At 41.8% G+C, this 20,822-nt stretch overlaps 1 protein-coding gene across 4 annotated transcripts in view; it reads left to right on the top strand.

The window, feature by feature from the left end:
- The first annotated feature begins 20,267 nt into the window (after positions 1 to 20,267).
- Positions 20,268 to 20,822, top strand: part of LOC118227025 (myocyte-specific enhancer factor 2A-like) — a 125,073-nt gene continuing 124,518 nt past the window's right edge. For 2 of the 4 annotated variants that reach the window (XM_035417084.1, XM_035417085.1), the window contains exon 1: positions 20,270 to 20,655. The gene's annotated coding sequence lies outside the window, so the exon portion shown is untranslated. Of the gene's footprint in view, positions 20,656 to 20,822 lie in introns of all 4 variants that reach the window. The other 2 variants (XM_035417082.1, XM_035417086.1) reach the window with 2 other exon arrangements.

Genomic DNA, 20,822 nt, shown 5'->3' on the forward strand with positions numbered 1-20,822 from the left:
ACTATGAATAAATATATCAATAGATAACTGTAATTGGGCCTATATGCAGAACAAATCTACAAGTAAAATATTGTATTTGTAATTAATTGGCAATTGCAAATATTTTGCAGATTTGATCTGGAAAAGATTTTAGATTTTATAGGAACATAGGCCTATAAATACAGTGACTCCCCATCAATGAGATTTTTAGTATGTCCGCCCTGCTCAGAGGTATATGGCTGTGTTCAAAACTGTATACTGTGTTCTGTCTTTTCATGTTCCTGTTGGAACACACCTCCAGGTACACTTACAAGACCACTTATCGAGTGTAAGAACGCTGAAAATCCATTCAATTTGAAATATACTTGTACTTTGATGTCACCACTGCTGACCCCTAACCTTAGCAAGAATCACATCGACACTACAAAAACCCATGAATAAAATATACTTACACTTGTACGTGAAATCCTCCTGCCTTCTGTCATCCATTTTTTTTGGCTGAGTAAAAAATTATTTTTTTCTTTTTTGCCCTCAAATAAAGAATAGACTGGCTACTGGGAAGGGAAAGCATGGAAAAGTCTGATTCAGAGTGCACTTTGTTTTTCAGTCCTCCCAAGAACACAAAGAGACATTATTGTTCCGTTCCTCAGTTTGGAACACACTTGATCACATGACCCTTCGTGCCTGCTATACACTTTAGGTATAAGTATAAGTATAAGGTTTGGAACACAGCCATACATCTTTCTCTAAACAGAAATATTCTGAGGGTCCACTTAATAGCGGTTGCCAACAAATCGAATATAGGAACCAAATGAGTGAGTCATTACATGGAGCGGATGCAGTTTGCATGAAAGATTCATTTAGAAAGTACAAGCTGTCCGCAAATGACCCAGGACGAGAACACACCAGCTCACCGCGAAGCAGTGGGTGGTGCTCGTATTTCCTCTTTCTGCATTCTTTGTTTCTTTGATTGCTTGGGGTTCACAATACTGTATATATTACATTAATTACACGACATTCATTTTGTAAGCTTTTAAAGGTTTGCTTCCAGTTGCATCATTTTTCAAAATCCAGTTTCTCACATCCAGGTTGTGAATCTTATCAAGACTAATTGTGTCTTGTGGAGTGTGAACCTACACGCACACACGCATTTATACCTGCACACCTGCACTTCTCATTATTCAGGCAAGCTTGATCTTTGGTCATTTTTGAGAGGCAGCCATTTTTATCTTCTGAGCTTTTCTGATGTTGTTCTTCTGGGTAGCTCATTTCCCGCAGTGCTCATGGGCAGCGCTAATCTCCGCTCTGCCCCCTCCCCCCGCCTCTGATCTGATTATTTATTAATGAGGTGGAATTGAGGGCTGTCTGTACATTGCGGGCGAATGTGAGCCGGGTCACATTCACCTGCAGTCACCTGGGATAGGGGTCCCCTACCGGCGCCATCGTACATCTCCGCTCCGCTCTATCAATCCCTCTCTCCATCCTTCTCTGCTTCATCCCCCACTCTCTCCTGAGAGGGACCCCGACTCCCCCCACCCCCCCACCGAAAACCCCAGACACATCAAGGTGAACTGAAATAATGCAATAACGTAACAGGAAAGCAGGGGAACGACAATGGATCCAGGCCTTGGGTGGCCATGGCAATTTTTCAAGGCCTTTATATTTTTAGAGTCTGGACCCGCGACCATTGTGTTGTTTCTTTCTTTTAAAAAAAATACAATGCGGTGTACTGCACAATGGGGTATTCTAAAAGAACGAGAAAGAATTCCAGGTTTTAACTGTCATCGAGCATTGTCCTGTTTTAATGGGCTTTTTAGAAGAGTCGACAGAGATGGTGAGGAAGGGTTCGAGGGGTGGGGAGCAGGTTGGGTTAGGTTGTCCAAAATTGGCTTTGGAACGGTGGGACAGTCGGGGAAGTCTCCGTGGTAACGCGAGCCCTGGTGTGACTCCCCAGAACCCTCCCCAGTTATTGCAGCGTCCTGAACCTTCTGCCCACAAGGCAGGCCCATTAGGACCGGGAACTGGGCAAAGACGCAGTCCAGCAAGTCCGGGACCACTGGGTTTTTTCACTCACTGGAAGAACAGCCAGAAGAACCACTTTCTTCACCTCCACAGAGAGAACATCCAAAATAAACAGTTTTTTTTTAAAACTTTTAAATACTGATTTACCAGCACAATGGCTGTGCCAGCATCAATCAATCAGTTCTGTTTTTATGTGGCACTCTTCACATCCGGTGTCCACTGGCAATGGAAGAGTCAACAACAATTAGTGAAATGCGAAGCTAGTCGGTTACATATATAGATTACATTCAATGCTAAATGTCTTAGGCTGCTTTTTAAAGGTCGCCATTGTTGCGTTTCTTGCATTACCTGGAAGAGTTACACAATCTCGGAAACGGTAAGTGAGCTATCTCAGTCCAGCTGACTCGAGGCAATAGCTGGGAAAGAAAATCACTGCTTTCCGTGATCTGACAACCGAATGCCCCTCCAGTGCATCTCTCTCGCTCTCCCTGGGCCCCGAAGGCGGAAGGACTCCAGGAGACAGAGTGGACGGGGCGGGGACGCGCGAGCCGTCCTCCCGCCCTCTTTTGTGCACTGTGCAGCGGCCCCGTTAATTGTTTCGCCCCCCGGTCCTTAGCGAAGTTTTTCCTTTTTCCTTTCAGCGAGGCGAGGCGAGGCGGCCGACCTGCGCTCGGGAGCGCCCGGCGACCTCTGCGTGACCTTCGCGTGACCGTCGCGTAGCCTACACCTCACCTCTGCACGCTCCCTGCGTTCAGTGGGTCGCGGCAGCTAAGGGTCAGGTCGCTTTCTGATGGCCACAAATGAGATTGAGATTCCGCTCCACGGAAAGGACAGAAACGAGAAGAATGTCGGGTGGAGGGTAGGGTTTGGGGGGGGTTAGGGGTGGATGGAGTTCGTATGAAGGGTCTGTTGGCTGCTTGGCCACTGGTGTTTTTCCCTCCCTCCCTTTATTTCATAAAGGACTCTATTGCTGTAAACAGTCACATTGCTCTGTACTGCCATCCTGGGTTAGTACCTTGGATTAACTCCAGAGCAGCAGCTCCCAAACTTTCTGAGCACATGACACCACACATAAATGCGCAAATCCTTTTTTCATTTAAATGTCATATTGCAACACATGCCGGGCTTCACTGTATTAAGGCATGGACATAAGGAACATGCATTATTTCATGTTTGAATATGGAATTGCGAACTGTATATGCACTAGAACTATTGTAGTGCCTGCAGTAGCAGTGTTTCAATATTTGAAAATCATTTACAATGAAGAGGTTTCTAAGGAATATCATTTCACGGATTGCGTATGTGCTTTCACGAGAAATGATTGTGCCACTGGAAAAGTCCAGCCGCTACAGCTGTTAATGGGGTAACTGTGAGCAAAGTTCAGGACAAGTGAACCGGACCTCAGGACGGTATTTCACACACGCACGAAAGCCCCTCCTGCGCGCTCTGATTGGCCGGCTGCACTCCTGAGGCATTCTTTGCATTGCGCTGACAGGACATTGACAGGGTGCTGGCTGCCGTGACCATGAAGGCCAGGAGAGGCTGGGCGTGTGCATGCGTGTGAGTGTGAGTGTTCCTGAGTGTTTGTGTGTGGGAGAGTGGATGTGTGTGTGCATGTGTGTGGGTGTGAGTGTTCCTGAGTGTGTGTTGGAGAGTGGTTGTGTGTGCGCACGTGTAGTACGTATGTAAGCGTGTGTGTTTGTGTGTGGTGTAGGGGGGGCGGGGGTATGATGGCAAGCGTACAACACAAAACTCCACTTTCCCAGACTGGCTAAAATTCAGTCCTGACTTCCAAACCCCCCCCCCCACCCACATCATTAATACCCAATAGAACAGAAGACAGCTGTCAAGCCCTGTGGCGGTTCACACTGCTACCAGCCTTAGCAACACCCTACTCTCATATACCATATCCTTACACCTCTGCAACGCATAATTTACACCTCAGCGTGAATCTATACTGCAGAAAGAAGAGGGGAAAACACAGCATACTGTATCAAAGTGAATCAAAGTTATTGTGGGCAACTAAGATCTCTAACCTGAAAAATAAAAAATGTATTTTGTTCTTTGCTCAAAGGCTGTGTCGTGGGCACCGCTTACAAAAACAAGGCAGTCCACAAGTGTGGACCAAAGAATCGGGAAGACCCCAAAACATTCTGTGCAGAGGAGTTGTCATGGATCGCCCAATATGTTTAAAAATACACTACAGACAATGAGTAGTGTTTTGACTCATATCACCTCTAAGGGAGGGTGCACAAAAAGTTCTGGAAAAAGGAGTGAATACATGTGCCAATTTTTTGGGTGTATATATATATATATATATATAATATCATTCTTCAATTATTTTTCAAGAATATTGCCCACATGTTTGAGAATTATAATTTATTTTATGCTGTCTTTTTGGTTCGATCAAGGCTGTGAATAACAAATAACAAATACATGCACACAACATGGGAATGTACACGCACCATTTTACAAATCCAACAAACAGATACCACAGTACAGCAGGAAATACAATGGTATAATACTGATGTAATATTTATAGAATAGCATTGTTTTTCAAGTTCTGAAAGTTTCCTGATAAGTGCCACGTGTGCTGCAGGACTAGTAGAAACGGGGGGGGGGGGGGGGGGGGGGAACGACCGTCGTTTATCAAGCGAAAGCCGAGCTGCTATCAGCGCCAGACTTGGGCCGCTGCCTCAGTGCGAGCGTGCTCAATGTCGACTCCAAGGACACGCTCACCACCTTCGATAAAACCACCATTCCCTATCTAATGCTGGGAGTGCCTGTGGAGCAGGGGAGCGGGGGTGCGGGGGTGTGGACGTTTAGGGCGGGGGCGCCCAAATTTGGGGGGAAAAATTGGGTACATAGATGTGCTAATTCAGCCGTGTATACAGAACCCACCAACTGCGCTTGCCTGTGGTGTCCAAAAACAATACGAGATTTACGTATATATAGAACTCGTAGCTCAAATTGAGGGCAGATATGTTGGTGTGCCCATAGTCTGCCTGAAATTAGCATCTTATATAAGGCTACAGCTATTTACACAATCAGTGAATGGTACTGCCAACTATTCACGTTTTGCGTATGAAGCAGAGATTAAAGGGCGCAGTTCAAAAAAAAAAGGACACAGTAAAATGTCCAGTGTTAATGCAACTAATACAGAATTTATATATTGAATTTATTTATATGTATAGTGATGGCAAAGAAGGAGTCACATTTCTAGACTTTTTGAACAGGTTGAATATAAGTAGAAAAGTTTTGTTTTTCCCATGCAATGAGAATTCATTTACATTTTACATTAGAAAAGGAACATGAATTTGAGGCAGGATGCATATTGATGATGTCATGGGAGATGAACTTTGCGTGGCAGTGTAGTATGGGTAAGGAGCTAGTCTTGTAACCTAAAGGTCACAGGTTTGATTCCCAGGCAGGACAGAGCCATACCCTTGAGCAAGGTACTTAAGCTGAATTGCTTCAGTATATATCCAACTGCACTAATGGATGCAATGTAAATGCTATGTAAAAAAAAAGGTGTGTAAGTAGCTCTGGATTAGATCATCTGCTAAATGTCTGCAATGGAATGAAATGTTTCTTTACTCTTGCCTTCATTCCTAAGCAGGAATCCTTCCTAAGAGGCAAATCTTGGTAAAATGTATTTTCCTGAATGAGGGGTATAGAGATATGGCCATATCTCTTGGTCTGATTGGTATGCTTGTGCTTGCATTATTCTCATCTCACTCCACTTTACTCACTCAGGCAGTGCCGATGATCCACGCTGGTCTAAACTGTAACTACTGATGTGGAGTCAGTGGCCAGCCTCCCGCCAGCACACTTTCTAAACTGTCAAACACTATAACAGCTGATCTGGAATCAGCGGCCAGCCACCTGTCTAAACTGTCAAACACTATAACAGCTGATCAGGAATCAGCGACCGGCCTCCTGCCAGCACGCTGTTCTGTTCACTGTAAAAGAGACAAAAGAACACAACTTTACGCCTTTCAAGTCGAGGAATTTTTTGATTGCTGGTGATTAATAACTGTGGCACATGCTGGAGCGGACACCCTTGAAGCAGGTACAGATCAGTCTTTGTGTGGAAAAAAAAACCGACGGTACCCTCCCTCCCCCCAGAATGCTTCTACCACCCCCAGCCCCCCCACCCAAAACTCTCACTCTTTCTCCGGCACTTCAGCCGTTTCTCCGCCAAGTCCGGCTCGCGCGCTCCAGCTCGGACCCATAAATCATCCCAAACAAAACACCTTTAATCCGCGCGACGTGCCTGCCTGACATGCTAATTTATTAGCTCTGCCAGGCGAACAGATGCTGCTCAAATCCCCTGTGCCTCCCTTTTGTTTACCTGTGCGAAAAAGGCATAGAAGGAGGAGGAAAAAAACGGTTGTGGGGGTATAAAATAATCTGTGAGAGAGGGGTGGGAGGGAGTTGGATTTGGGGGACTGGTTTGGGGGTGTTCCTTTCAGGAATAAACGGGCATGAAAACAGCACACGGAAAACCTAAAACGCTTGGCGCGAGGCATCGGTGGGCTTGGACGCCCCTGTTTGCAGCTGGCACAGCCGCGAATGACCTTGCCAAATCCGATCAAATATTTTCCCTCCAGATTTGTTTTCTTTCCATGTTTCTATCAGCCGCGTACCTGCCTAAGCTCTTCTTCTCCGGCCCTCACTCTGAGGAGAGAGCAGGAGGAGGATGTGGGATGAAGGTTCGAAAGTTCCACAGTTTTGGGCAGACTCGGTTTTACGGCACGGTAATCCCCTGACTGCAGACAAGATGTATCCAGACAATCTGTATGTTGTTTTGGGCAGAGTGGAGGCTGTTTAAGCTGTGATTGGAGGTTCTTAGCTGATCGTTAGCCTGTCGGAGGGAGTTAGCATGTCAATGTCCACCGCAGAACGTCAGCGTGTTCCCTTGACTGTGGGCCCTTGGTCTTTAGACCAGCAAACTGATTTAGCCTCTTCTTGTGTGGAGTGGCCTGTGAGGGTCTTGTTTCAAAACCCTCCGACCTATCCCCGTTACACATGCATGAGCTCACCCTGATCCAGCTCCTCCATCGCTCCACTGAAACAGCACCACGCCTCGCATGAACCCGCCATTATGCTGCGCGTTAATTTTTCATGGGCCCCAAACCTCCAGGAGCAACCGAAACGTCACAGTCATCTCCTGCTGCACATGGAATGAGATTCATCTGGAGATTTATTACAAACAACACGGAGGCCAAATGTGTTTGTTTATCAGAACTCGGGGGGCTGGGGAGAGACAGCCACGGGGGAAAACAAGCACAATCACACAAGCCTCAGACTTTTTTTCCTCCAATACTCAGCTCTATAATGTTTTGACAACAGGAAGCTCAGGACGCAGACCGAAATAACATCCTCTCGGCTTCTGTTTCCTATCTTTTCTTGCTGTTTCATTTGATCTGTTTGATAATGGAGGAAGGAGAAGACTGTGTGTGTTAGGGGGGGTTGTGCCACTCGACCCAAATGAGTGTGTTCTCCTTGACCTGGGGAGTGTGCTCAGGAAGTTCTGTCTAAAGTGTCTGCTCAGTCTAACCTGAGCTCAACATGGAAAAATTAAGATCAATTTTGCTGTTTTTTTGGCTTTCTGTTCTAATTTTCATTTATTGTTTACTTTCTATTAAATGAATTGATCAATTAATTAGGCGACTGGCAGCTTATTTCCAATAGTTTTTGTAATGTAGAAAATGTTTAGGTTTTAATTTGTAAAAAGGCCACTCAGTTACAGGGCCAGAGTATCTGGGCAAGAACAGCAACAACAGCAAACCTGTCTTTGGGGTCCAGGTGCACCAAACATAAACCAAACTGATTAAAAAAGGGGAGCGAGGGGGGTTGGGGGAGCCCCCTGTGGGGCACCTTCCCTTCCACAAATACTCAGGACTTGCAGCGCTTTTGTTTTGGGGTGAGGGGGCACTAATAGTGGCACACCTGGTCTAGAAAGCAAAAATGTCTTGCCATCTTTCAAGCTTGTGACTGTAGCATTTGTGGCAGTTGAAACAATGGAACATAAATTCCCCCATTCCCTTGCTTTCCTGTCAATCAAAAAACTACTTTGAGTGAGCTCTGTTGGGACAGCACAGGCTGTCACAGTTCCTGCTCGCCACCAAAGTACAAAAGACTAATATATGCTTGTTACAGAAGCAAATTATGTAATTAATGTTGTCACCTGGTTTGTGCATGGTTGCGTATTTAAGTTTTCCTGGTTCTCTTCTTTGTAGCCCTGTCCTTGTGTTTTGTGGTTGGTTGATATGGGGAGCTGTCACCACTGCTGAGCTATCACCACTGCAGTTCTGATTCTATTAAAGGTAAAGCGCATTACCAATAGATACATATGCTTCCGTTGCTAGTGAAGTGTGTGGGGGAGCTGGTACTGTGCTTTTCCTTCTCATTCCTCAGCCATCGATTGCTTTTTGTGTTTCTGCTCTTTAGTGGAGTGCTATGGACCGAGTTCAAGCACAAGGACAGAGGAATATCGACTTTTTAAATATGTCCTGATATGTTTAATATTCCACTAGATGCTCTTGCAGTTTTTTTGATGCAAGATAGCCTCTTTCTGTCAAACTGTTGATCCACGTGGCAGGAGATTTCATTTTTACATACCCATTTTCACCCCCTGGATACACTGCCCAATAAATGCTCCTGTGTTTTACATTCTTATGTTTACAGCAGGTCGTACACTCTTTAAATTGAATAAATTAATGTCAGTTGAGTACCTTTAAAAAAAATGCAATCAGAGGGGTGATGGAGGGGCAGACGATACGTATAAACTTAAATCCCTGAGAGTAAACCTATTTTTCTCATAGTCCCTGATTAGCCTCAGGTCATTATGCTGTTTAGCCACAGAATTACAACAAGATAATACTACCTGATAACAGGATGTTAGAGTGAATTATTAAAGGCTGTTTTATGGCTGATAAAGTTATAAGCAAAATTAAGGGCTATGAATATTGAAAGGAAGAGTATTGCTTCTAACATTACATTTTTAACAAGTTTGCCATGGAAAACACAGTATGGTTGTTCGGTTTTAAAAGCAGCGATGCACCAAGATTGAGACAAAGTCCCAGCAGATAAATATCCTCCATTTTGAAATCTCAGGAGGCCTCTTCCCTCATTAAGAATAGCCTCACCAAGCTTTGACACTGATGCTGCTGACGTTGCACAAACTGCAATCACGTAGTTTTTCCAAAGTTACATATTTTTTCCAAAGTTTACTCTTTACTCTTTTTTGGCTTAAGATAGTCTATGTTAGGCCTTCCAAATGGCACCTCTTGTTTTGGTTCTTGTCTTTAATGATGTAATGTGCCATCAAATGAGAGAATTGAACCTGGGCCTAGCCAGGGCTGCCTGGAGTTGGGAGCCCCATGGGGGTAATCTGTAACTGGCTTTTTTGTCTTTTTGGGAGGGAGGGTTTCAGTTGACGGAGTATTTCTAAGACTCTTTTTTTTCATTCTTAATTTCAATTTGTAACTTCTGGTTCAACTCAGGTGGTTGATTTGGGTCTTTCACTTTGGCTTTCAATTTCCCCAATGGAGTCTGCATTCAGACCGCCACTGTCAAGACAGCAATTGACTACATCAAAAGGTTTGCCTGTGTCCATGTTATTCTTTTTCATGGGATGCTAATATGCTATAGATCTCTGTTCGGATTGATCAGAACATACTAGCCATCTAGCTTTAGTGCAGCTTTTCCTTATTTTAAATGTGATATTGATGGTATTGCATTTGTGATATTTGTTGGAAAGGTACTAGCAACAAACTTTGTAACATCATGTTTAACAGAAGGGAAATCAGCACTAAAGCTAACTGGCTAACATGATCAATACAAATATTTAAAAATGGATTATTCCTCTATTTTATGAACATACATTATGCAAACGCATACTGAAAGAACTAGGAATTCACATCTGTGCTGTTTGTTGCCGAGGGTCCAAGCGACAATCTTTCTAACATTACATTTAACAGAAGGAAAAACATGATTCAAAAAAGTTTGAAAGCTTGTGTTGGACAGTGTAATGTATTGTAAGTGCAATAACTGCAACGGAGATGGCCCCACTTCTGATAATAAGCATTTATGTTTCCTCTACATATTTCTTTATACACATGCACCCACTAGACATACACACAGGTCACAGGAGAAAAATAATTGAACATGAAATATAAAGGAATTTTTTTCAGCTTGCACAAGAATTTGATCCCTTGATAGCCCAGCTCCTCACTGGATATGTCTTATCTAAGCTTGTAAAAGTCTGAAAAAAAGAGAAAGCAAGAGTATGTATGATCGGTGCTACTCAGCGTGGGCGGGGCAGGGATAGTGTTAATTACGCACGGTAACGAGAGACCCAAGCTGGCCTGCGAGACACCGCAAGTATTTTTAGATCCTGAACAGTTTGTCGAACGCTGTGCCAAATCTCTCACAGGGACACCTCAACGTTTTAGTTACCCACCCCCGCTCCTCCCTCATTTGAATTTGGCATGATAAATGTCAACATGTCAAAACAAAAGAAGCAAATGAGGCCTCTGCATACTGAGAAATGTATGTAAAATTACTAATAAAGATCAGAGAGCTAAGCTCCATTGGTGGGGCTTTTATAGGCAATCAGTCAAGAGGCGATCGATATTACTGAGCTCTCCATAAAATACGCACTCTTGCCAGAGGTCATTATATCTCTACGCAGTTTCTCAAGGATGTCTGAGGAGAAGAAAGGAGTGGAACCGCTAATATTTAACTGTTAAGCTTTAATTGTCATTGTTCTGTTGGCTGTTGTCATAAACTTTTCCCCAAACTAAGTCAGAGGTCCTGTCTTTCTTTGCAGCCTTATAGAACTTATAGCAATACAAGCTTTGAAATACTAGGAGGCTCAAGTTTTTAACAACTTCCTTTTGCCTGTGTTGTGTTCCCAACTGCACCCTGGCATTACTTTTGTAGAGTAACACCATGATGCAGTAGAAAATCATTGAGAAGCATGTTCAGACAGAGCTGTAGATGACTTCCCTAATGTTTAAAATTCTCATCAGTAAAAGCTGGTTATCAGGAGGGATGTAGACAGAGAAGCGCTAATGAGCTTTGAATAACAAATAGTTGTTTCTCAGATGCATTTGCGCTGTTCCAGCCTTATAAAATATAAATCTGGGCTTCGTTTCACAAAAGTGATTTACAAGAATTTTTCTGTTGCACCTTGGGTCAAAATGCATTCACAGAAAATTAAACAAGAGTATAACGACGACAGACTTCTTTCACATCTATTGTGTTCCATGCAAGTATGACATTTTCTATGATTCAGTGATCGCACCCATACTTTAGATAATTACGAAGGAAGTGAGTTTCTGGTAAAATAGGTCTATATGCCTCGCTTTGATTTTATATTGAACTTCTGCATTTGTGCACAACATTACAATGCTTCTCTGCTCTACGTGGGGTGGCTATGGCTATCAGGAGTCAAGGTCGCAAGGGGTATCTGAGGATGTGCAAATTCAGCTTGTGGTCAGATTCAATTGTAATTACACCATGTAAATGTCATTTGAACTCTTTGCTTTATTTGAAATAGTAAGTCTCCCTTGTAGGCCCTCATTTTATAGTAACATTAGTCATTTTGCTATGTGTTGTATTCAAATTAAACCTACACACTGTCACTTAGAAGCCATCCATCAGTAATGTCACCTGTCATAAGGTAGTGACACAACGGGTGGGGGGGGGGGGGGGGTCATATTTTCTCCATATGTAGCTCTTGTATGTGCTTCCAGAGTATTATCTGTGTGGAAAAGTTTCATTTGACACCTGTGTTGGCGCTCGGGACACCTAATGAAATCAGTATTTACAATGTGCGGCCTTACAGGCACATCTGAATGTAGGGGCTTCACTCATTCCATGGCTTTGTCCGACAACCCAAAGAAAGCTGCCGGTTGCCAGGAAGAGCAAAGCTGTCAACCCTTAAAAAGGATTATAAAAGTATGCCTTAAGTACACTTCTTATTAACTAAATCCCAGTTAGTGTACTTAAAGTGTACTTTCAATCTAGGCCTATGTGAAGCACTCCAAAAAGAGTAGAAGAAACCTGTTGCATCTCACAGATCTCAGCTCGCTCATTGCAAATTTCATAAAACGAATGCCTGGTCTCCCAAGTGCCCTGAAAAGTGAATAAATACTTCTTTTTTAAATTTATGAAGTAAACAGGTTCTGTTAGGATAGATGTGCCCAGATCAGGCCTTTGTGGGGTTTCTATGAAAGACCTGTTCTGCATGCAAGGCATTTTTACAGTCTAGGGTTTTTTTTCTTTAATTGGTAGGAAAGCCTTTCTGGAGCTATTTCGAGAGGTAGTTACAATCCTGAAAATGCCAGCTGTCGTCCGACGGGAAAGCTTCCCTTTCTGCTATTTTGTCTGCTATATGCTCAAAAACCCCACTCATTACATTACAGGCATTTTGCAGACGCTCTTATCCAGAGCGACTTATCCAGACACAACTTTTTAACTTTTTTTTTGCATCCATTTATACAGCTGGATTTATACTGAAGCAAGTACCTTGCTGAAGGGTACAGCAACAGTGTCCAACCTGGGAATCGACCTTTAGGTTAGTCCAACTCCTTACCCATTATACTACACTGCCTCTCCAAATCACTTTTTCATTTTGATGATGAGGATAATAATAATAATAATAATAATAATAATAATAATAATAATCATCATCATCATCGTAATCGTCATCGTCACCATCGTCATAATGTTTTTCTGGAGTGGTCTAAAGAGGGCATTGTCGATGTCTGTGGCAGTCTGTAGGGCTGACAGGAAAAGATACGTGTGTGAAGCTGCTCACAGACAGAAAAGCAACACCTGCCTAGTTCAGTGGCTACGGAAAGAAAAGACCTTCAAAATAACCAGATATAAGACCCAGCACAATATGAATACCATGCTTCCTTTCAACATTCATTTCTATTCAAGATTTCAGTTTCACTTAAATCATTTCAACAAATTGTTGTAATTAATGCAATTTCAGATTAAATGTTTTTTATTTAACAAAATAACTTCTCGTTAAAGAACACCATATTGATGAGGGATCATCTGATCGATTCAAATTATAATAGATTATATATTTATTTTTATTATTGTTTATATTTCCACTGCCTTTATGGCAATTGAATATGCTGAAATATATTGTTAATAAGTGGACGTCTTGGAGCACATAATAATAAATGTACTTCAAAGCAGTGAATTGTAATTTACACGCAATATTTAGAAGCAGCAAAAATTTGTCCGTATATTTTGAATTGTCGCAATATTTTGATATCATTTTATGACAATATAAAAACAGCAAACATTGTCAGATGCACTTATTAAAATGCTGTGGGCTATTTGTCCTCATGGTACCTTTTTGCTATTGCAATTTGTCATTTCTTCTTTGACAGTGTTTGAATCAATAAATCCAATACATATTTATTTAATTTTATGTTCATGTACTTGGCACCCTGATCAAGAGAAAATGTTTTCACTCACACCTATTGCAACTCTCTGCAGCATTTGGCCAGAACTGGTTTTCAGAGCATCACATCAATGGAATTCAGTACCACAATCAGAGAGTCCCCATCCTATTATTCATTTAAGTGAATAATAGGATGGGTTATGGCTTATTGAGAACCAACAATGTCAACACTGATGCTGTTTTCATCCACCTTTCCTATGACTGTACTCATACTGTACCTGTATTATCTGCTATTGGATTTTGTCCACTCATGTTGTTTAACTGTATTGTATGTGCTTTTTAGCACAATGTAGTATGTTTTTAACTATTGTACATATATTATTTTTTTATTATTCTAGGATGCCTAACAACATCAGGCAAAGGGACTGCCGATGAAAACTAGCCTTTTGGCTAACTCGGGCACATTTACATTTGTTTAAATGTTGATTAATGTACATTGTCTCTTTTCAAATAGAGAAATAAATGAAAATAATACAGTTAAGATAAAAAGAGAAGCTTCTGTGAACATGATTGACACCTGTGGGTGGAGGAGCCACCACCATGCTCCCATCCCAAGCCCCCCCCCACCCTCCACCTCTGAGCTTTATCACAGGATGCATGGCTGGGATGTCCACATGACTCTTGAAGGGCTCTTCGATTAACACCGGGTTCTGTGAAGGTATTTTTGGGGAAGCGCTGAAACAAGTGAGAGACTGGGCACTGCGTTGGGGTGGGGGGTGGGGGGGAGAAGGTGGGAATGGGGTAAAGGGTAAGGGAGGGGGCACCACTCTCATTCCAGGAGGTGAAAGTGGAGGAAGAGGTGTGTGGAGCAGGAGAGGTTGTGGTCCTGTGAATGACACACACAGGGCACAAATAAGAATCAGATGAAGGTTTGACCCTGTGATCCCATGACCTTCAGCCAGCCAATCTGCCTGTGCCTTTTGGGTGCACGGTCAAAGGTTATTGTGTGCTATATGCTAGTCTATACAGTAGCATAATGAACTAGCTTGTGTCATTGGATTTGCCTGTACACCATATACATATACAGATTAAAAACTTGACAGAATAGAGTTATGATCTATTCACTCAATGTCAGGTAATGGGAAGCAAAAAAAAGAATGTAAAACTACATTTTGAAAGTGTATATTTGAGTCATGGGCATTCTTCAAGTACCCTAATATCTGTATCAGCTCTATCAGATATTGGACAGCTACTTATCTGGAAAATGTAGTTAACTGCCTCTGTACTTATATGTATAAAAGTGTGCTCATGCAAAATGAGAAAAAGGAGAGAGCTTCAACAATGTGAAGAGTATATAAACAAAATGGTGTGGAAATGGAAGAGAGAGAGAGAAATATCTTTTGGTTTCTGCTCCGGACTCCAGTTAGGCCTTTTTTTTGGAGATCTTCAGGGACGAGTGTTCATTCGTGGTGTGGTTCTTTCTGTTTGTCTGTCCATCCAGTTTATAAAGATTACTTGTATTTAAAAGAAGTTTGAGGCTTGTCAGGTATTGAATCGGAGAAGCAGATTAAGACGAATAAACGTATGAAACAATACTCTTGGATTTGAATCGGGAAAGAGGGTGCTCAGTGGGGGATTTTTGATTCTGTCAGGCAACCTTCTGTGGCATGACATTTGATAGGAGCACTGGCATACTGTGGTCATGGAATGGGAAGGAAGTAACAGGGGCAATGGATCAGCAAACCTGGTTATGGCACGTGTGGCTTTCCACATGCAGAACTCAAATATGTGCCACAACTGTGTCTTTGTGGAAGCTGAGTAAAGTAATAAATATTTTAACAACTTAAAAATTGTAACAGTAAAGATTTGATATTGAAATAGGTTCATTTCTGCTTACTTTTTTAATTTAATAAAACTTATCAAAACTAAGTCAAATAAACATATGGATCCATATATAAAAGTGGAACACATTTTTGCCCCTATTTGTGTGGTAAATGCAGCAGAGGACTGAATTCTCTGGAGGATAAAGATCTTACCACTCGGGTGATGGTGAGAATCACGAGTCGTTCTATGGTGTGAATTTTTTTTTTTTCCTGGAACAGCTCTGGGTGGGCACAAATTACTTGTTAAAATAAGCTTGTTATTGGGTTTTAATCACTTGCAGATCACACTTGCAAAAGCAAAACCCTTCTGTCATGGACAAGGAGGTTAATGGCAGTGCTTGTACAATGATTTATTTTATGCATAGTTCATGTGTGTGTGCATGCATGTATTTGTACATGAGTGTGTGAATATGTGCAATAGAGCTTGTGTGTGTACGCGTGTGAATGAGTGTGTGTGTGTGTGTACATGCACATGTGTGTACATGAGTGTGTGACTATGTGCAATAAAGCTTGTGTGTTTATATGCATGTGTGTGTACATAAGTGTGTGGATGTGTAATAGACGTGTGTGTGCAAATGCATGTGTGTGTACATGAGTGTGTGGATGTGTAATAGACCTGTGTGTGTAAATGCATGTGTGTGTACATGAGTGTGTGAATGTGTAATAGACGTGTGTGTGTAAATGCATGTGTGTGTACATGAGTGTGTGGATGTGTAATAGACCTGTGTGTGTAAATGCATGCGTGTGTACATGAGTGTGTGAATGTGTAATAGACCTGTGTGTGTAAATGCATGTGTGTGTACATGAGTGTGTGAATGTGTAATAGACGTGTGTGTGTAAATGCATGTGTGTGTACATGAGTGTGTGGATGTGTAATAGACCTGTGTGTGTAAATGCATGTGTGTGTACATGAGTGTGTATATATGTGTAAGAGTGCTTTTGTGAGTCTTTCATTGTTTTTCTGTGCTCTCAGACACAGCTCCTGTGAAATGGTAACTGGCTGGAACGTTGCCCCAGCCCTGGAGGAGCACGGGGCCACAAAGGGCCACGTGGGAGCCCCACAGGCCCACCCTTTCATGAACACACAAAAACACGCAGTCCTGTTGCCAGGCGGTGCAGCCACCGACTGCTCTGAGTGGTGCACGGTAACTGTCACTCACAGAGGAGATGTTCCCGCCATATCAATCTGAGAGTTGTCACGGCGGACAGTGGTTCATGTTCATTGACCATAACTATTATAGTTATGACTGTGTTTATTATGAAATCTTCTTTGCAGACACCTGAGGATAATGGAATTAGGGTCCAATCTTCAGTAAAGAGCACAGCATTGCAGAATGTAGCCATTCAGAGCATTTCAAAGAGTATCTGTTAAGAGCTTTTCAGATTGTAGCCATGAGGAGTTATTGCAACTGTACTGTTGTTCCTCCGCTCCGCTTTGCTTTAGGGGCAAAGGTCCTCCGGGATCCTATGACTACAATAGGGCTGCATGTCTGTGTTTTTGTGCAACATGGAACACAGCCTCCAGCTGCATTTTCCACGCATCATGGCAAGCAGGGAAGAAACACAGAAAACAACATCACAGAAACAGTGTTCAAACACTGCGGAAGTGGACCAGCGTCCAGGCTCATTTTGTTGTCGCAAAGGTTTCAATCAAGGCTTTCTAGATTTCTCATATTCGGAAAACAAAGGATTTTTTTTTTGCTTGAACATCAGCTTCCATTTATTCATAATCATTTTTTAAATCCAATTTTTGTCACATTTCCACTGTAGCGCAACGTATCGAAACACAAAGTGATCCAACACCTTCAATCAGGCTTTAGCTTCAGTCTGTAATCCTTAAAAGCCATGAATGAACCACAAGGATTACGTCGGTGAAATGCTTGGAGAATTTGCAATCTCATAATGATGGTGGGTTCTGACGCCTAGCAAAGATACAGCAGTTTTTAGGGCTGGATTTACATGTTGCTGGGGGGAGGGTTTAATTCCCAGAATATTAATCTCCTGAAACAAAGCACCTGAGCAAATTTACTGCACTTTAATGGTGGTAGGTTGGCTGTGTGCTCCAAAACATTGCCCTCACTGCCCACTCTACACAAGAAAGGATATGATTATCCTGTTCAACTGAAGACCAAGGTCCCCAGCCAAGGGAAATTATCACACTCCTACAGTTTCTCCAGAGGCTGTTCTTTTGCTTTTACCTTTTATCCCCTGCACTCTAAAGCATACACTCAGATCTTCAAACAAGGCTCTCCTCTCTACCCCTGCTACAGACTTACAAACAACAGGAGATTGGGCTCTTTAGGTTTGAACTACCAGACTGGGATAATTTATCTGAGAATATTAGGGCTGCTCAGATACTTTCCTCTTTCAGAAGTCTTTTAAATGCATTCTTTTTCAAATTGGCTTATAATTGCATGTGGCCTGCTGTAGTTTCCCGTATTTTATCAATCATAATTATTACTATTTTTTTCAGTTGTATTCCCTTTATTGTGTTTTGCACTGGTATACTGTATCCCACTGTGTAGTGCTTATTCTGCGTGCTTTCTTTCCTAGAAAGTGCTTTAAATACCATGCATGAAAAACTGAATAAAATAAATAAATAAATACTCTGTTATACTTCTGCATATTAAATATTCAATGTGAGAAAAGCAGGATGTGCCATTGTTTTCTGATGACAGACCCCGAAGATTTTTTGTCAGGAGGGTGTGCTAATGAATAGATGAAAAATGCACTGTGTAATTTTTTTCAGAATGTTCGTAATCGCAAGAAATTTTGCACATGTATTTAATGCAGTGAGAAAAGGCTGGTGCTAGGCCTAACTCTCATCCTGGTGATAATACTGTCATGGCTGCTGAAAATGTATCAATTTTCTCCAGTACACAGGAGGCATTGCACAAGTTAAAAGATGGATTTTACATTATTTCCAGCTTCCTGCATTTACTCATTACAATTGACTGTGCCAAAGTTCCATTGATTCCTCCATCACTCAATTCACACGTGCACTGAGGCAAACCACACAAACTCACTCTGCTCTGTGAATGTACAGATTGTCATGGCAAATGCTGTGAACAAAGTACTGGGCTATAGGGGGTAGGGTTTGTACAACTAGTGTATTTTACATTTGTTGTGTTGACATCTCAGGTCCCCCCAGCATGCAGGAAAGGAAGATCAGATGAGAGAAGTGTTCTTCTTAATGTTAGCTTCAGCTGTCCCAATGAATCCCATACTGTGATTTCTAAATATTAATTTCTGTATTTTGTAGCAGGAGAAAGCCAACATCCAATTATATATTTTATCTTATTATATCATAATGGTCAGTATTATTATTATTATTGTTGTTGTTATTATTATTATTACTATTATTATTATTATTATTATTATTTGTTGTTGTAGTAGTAGCAATTATTTTTTGCTGTTAATGATGTTTTATTAACCGGAAGTTATAACAACCCCTTTTAGATACAATATGACATTACATAATTTCTATGAATTTCTAAGTAGCATTATATGGCAGGCATTTTAAGTCAGCCTGTTGGAATTTTCAAATGGCCCATCAATACAAACCTTAGAATGAATTTTAAACCATGGAATGCTCATTATATGTGATAGAATTCACTATTTAACTCCGATCATTCAAACCTATCACATGGTTGTTGGGAAAGCACAGAGCTACCAGGATTTACATTTGCAGCCAAATTGGCAGAATCGTCTCTTATTCTGCACCAGTCTGTGTAATTGAAAAGCCAGCTGGCAATTTGGCAATCGTCCTCAAAAAAATCAGGTCAACTAAATAAAACTATGCATTTTGAGTTCAAATAGCAAGATGGTCTTTTTCAGTGCCAAGGTTTTCATAGGCCTATTCCAGTGGCCTTTGTGACTACATTGTTGCAGGAAGCCAGTTGGCAGTTTGGTCTTTTGGGGAGACTGAAAAATAATGCTGGCCTAGGATTTATAAATAAAACTGGCAACCCGCATACGGCGGAACTAAGAATTGCGACTTTGCGATGTTTTAACTGCACAGGTCATTTAAATTAGATGGTTTGTTCACATGATCCACCCTATGTATCATAACGTAAGAAATCTGTCTTTTTTTCAAGCAACCTTTGAAAATCCGTTTTATTAAGTTAATTAATTTCGGAACGTTAACGTTTTATTAATAAAGTCAGTGAATTATTGTAAAAACTAAAAAAACAACTTTCTGAACCTTCAGAAAATGCCGCACGAGGATGTAGTTTATAGAGCAATAAGGAATACAGTAGCTAAAACTTAAGTAGCCTAAATGTCTGTGTTCACGGCTAATTGTTCTTATATGTTTTCAACGCAAAGGTCGTACACTGTTTCTTTAAATCCCGGCAAAACAATAACATCTCTGCGCCACACCTGTTCCTAGTCGCACAAACTGCACGTGACTAAACCTCATCACGGTAAACCTCCCATGTAAATCCATTGGTTACTAGTAAAACCTTCAGCTCTTTTATTGGATGAGCAAAATGTCTCTCCAAAACTAAACACCCTATTGTTGCGGTCGTCTTGGGAATGACGTCAATGGTATCTAAGGGACTCGCGCCAGCAAATAAGTACTAAAACGTCGAAATGAGAGAATTAAAAAATGTAGTTTAACCTGCGAATTTCTGTCAATTAAAATGCTTTATTCTATAGCCTTCGCGTTATAGAAGACGTATCATAAAAGCATCGTGCCCTCTTTGTCTTTGGTTACTTTGCAGCCTAATGGTTCTGTGGTTAGGTAGCTACACCGTTATTATTACTTATATGTTCGCTCTTGTTGCTTGTTCTGCTGTTGACAGTCCAGCCGGTGTAAAACGCACTTAGCTCCACAAACGCCCCATTTTCTTCAGTTTTGGTGACGTCATATGTCAGCTATGAAGCTATTTCCTGGGTATAGATAATGTCGAAAAGCTTCTTAACTAATTCTTTGGTCTCTTCCCTCCTTTCCCTTTCTCACAAAATCGTCACACACAGGCGCCTAAACAAAACTTAAAGCACATGTTCGATTGATATATACACCGGCGTCCAAGATTAGGTGCTGTTGAACAGTAATCATGTTCATTAAAGTTTCAGAATAAGTTTTGTTATGTTCTTTTTAATCAAAAGAAGGAAAGTGTAGGAGGATGACTTTGACTTCGGCTGTTGTCCGTCAGACGAAGAGGGCGGAGCCAGCCAGTGACAAGAGGCTGGTTCTTCTGAGTTTGTCAGTTCCCCCTAAAAATAGAAGCCGTATACCAGTGTGAGTGAAGAGTACGTTTATGTCACACTATCTATTGGAGTCATTGATACAGAGTATCTATATCCAGCGACGGACGGAGAAGAAAAAGGGTGAGTAGCAAAAAATAGCAACGGTGTTACACACGCAGACTTGACTGTGTCAGAGGGACAGAGGGCGAGAAAACACAAGAGCGGAGAGACGGAGTGAAAAGGGCAGTAAAAATCCAAGACACCCTGTACAATATTCCAGGGTAACTGCTTCATACGGGAGCATGGGG

This window comes from Anguilla anguilla, chromosome 5 (genome assembly GCF_013347855.1).
Source record: "Anguilla anguilla isolate fAngAng1 chromosome 5, fAngAng1.pri, whole genome shotgun sequence".
NCBI lineage: Eukaryota > Metazoa > Chordata > Actinopteri > Anguilliformes > Anguillidae > Anguilla > Anguilla anguilla.